Source organism: Gavialis gangeticus, unplaced genomic scaffold (genome assembly GCF_001723915.1).
Source record: "Gavialis gangeticus isolate Ggan-Ray unplaced genomic scaffold, GavGan_comp1, whole genome shotgun sequence".
NCBI classification, from domain to species: domain Eukaryota; kingdom Metazoa; phylum Chordata; order Crocodylia; family Gavialidae; genus Gavialis; species Gavialis gangeticus.
Window position 1 is genome coordinate 21,717,208 of NW_017728998.1, and position 3,054 is coordinate 21,720,261.

Consider the following 3,054-nt stretch of genomic DNA (forward strand, 5'->3'; position numbering starts at 1 on the left):
CACACACACACACACACACACACACACACACACACACACACTGCCTAGGAGACTAGGCTGCCAGTGATACCAGCATTTGAGCTGGGGCAAAGCAGGCCTGGGCTAGCAGTAGGCATGGGGCAGGGTGGTCGGGGAGAAGGCAGTCCCGGGCTCTGGGTGGCAGCATCAGGCAGCAGAAGAGCTGCCTGGGGCACAAGGGTGCAGAACCTGCAGAGCTGTGTTCTTAGGTGACAGCCAGGAGTCTGGCTCCCGCCCAATCACTATCTCTACGTGCATTTCAGCGTAGTTAATTACTCCACTGTAAAATAGTACTGTCCCCAACAGTACTACCTTATGGCGAAGTTAACTGGTTTGCTGTGCCCTAATGCCAGGGCATGTGTAGATGGTGATGCGATGGTGATACTTTATGGTGGAGCTAATCACTGTACTCTTCAGTAAAGCACACGTGTACATGCACCTAAAGTGTAGGAGAACGTTCAAGGCAGCCACCAGCAGCTTCTCCTAATTTCAGGTATAGGAAGTCAATTCAGAAGGCAGGTTGGGACAAAGAGCTGCAATGAGTGCATCAGACCAGGTAGGAGGTTCACAGCTAATCACTAAGCACATATCAAGATTTATAGTAGCATCCTCAGGTATCTTATCATAAGAACAGAAATCTAAAATGAAGAAGTAACTCAAATTGTGAAGTTATTCAAACATGAAAAAAAATACCAACAAACCTCCTATTGTTCAAACCAATTTTTGTTGAAATGTGGGAAGTGTTAATTTATAGGTGTTTATAAAAAATGAAGGAATTACTACTCTTCTGACATGAACCAAGGCAAAGATACATTTAAAATGATGCACACAAGTTTGGCATTTAGAAAGAGCATTTAAAAAGTGCTTTTATTTTTAGTAAGTAGTGTAGAATTTGTTTATATAGACACATGGATACTAAACTGGAATTCTCCATAGCTGCAGAGACATTAGCATTTAAACAGATGTCTTCTAATTTTACAGGAAATTGAGTTACAGATGGTGACTGCTGAGAACTGGGAAATTACAAGTGGCTGTTATGTGAAAAACCTGTATTGCAAGAAAATGTGTAGTTTGATAATAATGTTTTTCAGAGTCTGAACTGAAAGCCATTAAAGAACCCCAAACTGGATGGTATGATTGCTCAAAAACTTTAATTTGAATAGCCATAATTCAGAAAAGCACTTAAGCATGTGCTTAATTAAGCTAATGGGGCCTTGACCAATTATTGGTAGTTCCTGAACAGAGAAATGTTCCTGAATAAGAAGTTACGTGATTTCCTAAAAAGGTAGCAAGCTATGTGTTTTCTTCAGGAAAAGCTACTTTTTGAGGTATTTTGAAAAGACTAGCCTTTTCAGAAGTGTTCCAAATGGGATTGTTGGCACTCACAGAACTTGATAAGAGTAGGCTTGATTCTCCTTTCACTTAACAAGGCCCTTATAGCAATGTAAGTCAGGACTAAATAATTTAAAATCAACGGATTGACATTTGCATGGAACTAGTGTAAGAAAAAGAATCATACCAAAAGTTTCTCTTGAACCTAGCACAAAAGTCTACTCAAAGTAATGAAATGGAGATGATACACTGTTCAATTTGGGTAAAGTTTGTAACTGAACCTAGAACAGTACAAGCAAAAAGTCAACCAGATTCTTTTGTGCAAAAATGCCATAGACATTTTCAAAAGACAGTTTAGCATAACAATTGCAAATTTTAACTTTTCATCAATCCTCCTAATTCTCATCAAATCTCCCAGTCGGCGATTGTGGTCAGCATCACAATGCTTGCATTGGAAAAGTCAACCTGTGGCTCTGGAGTTGGTGTCATCAGGCAGGTTTTGGCTTCTTTGACCACAACCCGCACTTCCATGAAAGGAGCACCCTGGGACGGGATGGTCTTCATTTCTCTTCAAAAGGTAAGAGTCTGTTCTCTTACAGGTTGGCTGATCTCCTACGCAGGGCTTTAAACTAGGTTCATCAGGGGACGGGGATGCAAACAACAGTGAGTACCTCGGATCAACAGACCACGAGCCATGCATTGGAACAGCCCATGTAAGTACTAAGGGGCCCAATGGGCATCAGGACAGGGGGGCACCAAGGACACCCATTGGGGGGCTCAAATGTCTCTATACTAATGCTAGCAGCATGGGGAACAAGCAGGAGAAACTCACACTTCTGCTTGCAAACAAAAACTTTGATCTAGTTGGGCTAACCGAAACTTGGTGGGACCCTACCCACAATTGGGCAATAAACATTGAGGGCTATAGGCTGTACAGACGAGATAGAGTAGGGAGAAAAGGGGGAGGTGTGGCTCTTTATGTGAAGAAGCAATATACATCTTCCATAACCAAGATGGAATCAGAGGAGGGGCAAATTGAGGTATTGTGGGTCAGAATGCAAGGGTATCCAGGGGAAAGGCACTTAGCAGTGAGGTTCTGCTACAAACCTCCCCAGCAGGAGGAGGAGTTGGACATGGAATTCTCCAGACAGCTCTCAGAGGCCATATGGGTCAAGGGACATGTGTATCATGGGTGACCTAAGCTACCCAAACATCTGCTGGGAGGATCAGTCAGCTAGATCCAACTGTTCATGTACGTTCTTAACCTGCATACAGGACCTTCACCTAACAGAGGAGGTATACAGTTCCACTAGGGGAAATGCTTTACTTGACTTGGTCCTGGCTACAGGGGATGATTTGGTGGGGGATCTACTGATACAAGGTAACCTAGGGGACAGTGACCATCACTTGATTGAATTCACTATCTGGCATAGGGTGGGAAAGATAACCAGTAGGGTAAAAGTTCTAGACTTCAGCAAGGCTAACTTCAGTGTGCTCAGGAGTTTAGTTAGCAAAGCACCGAAGAACAGGAGAATTGGTGAGATGAGAGTCCAAGAAGAGTGGTCATTCCTAAAGGGAGCAGTCCTAAGGGTGCAGAAAGAAACAATTCCCCTGCATACAAAAGGGGGCAAAGGGGCCAAGAAACCCTCTTGGCCAAACAGAGAAACCCAGGAAAGCCTTGGGGCAAAAAAAGAGGAATAAAGG

The 3,054-nt window shown here is 43.3% G+C and overlaps 1 protein-coding gene across 1 annotated transcript in view; it reads right to left on the reverse strand.

Annotated features, from left to right (window-relative positions):
- WDR88 (WD repeat domain 88) overlaps nt 1-3,054 on the reverse strand; it is a 40,132-nt gene that overhangs the window by 8,528 nt on the left and 28,550 nt on the right. The window lies entirely within an intron of this gene.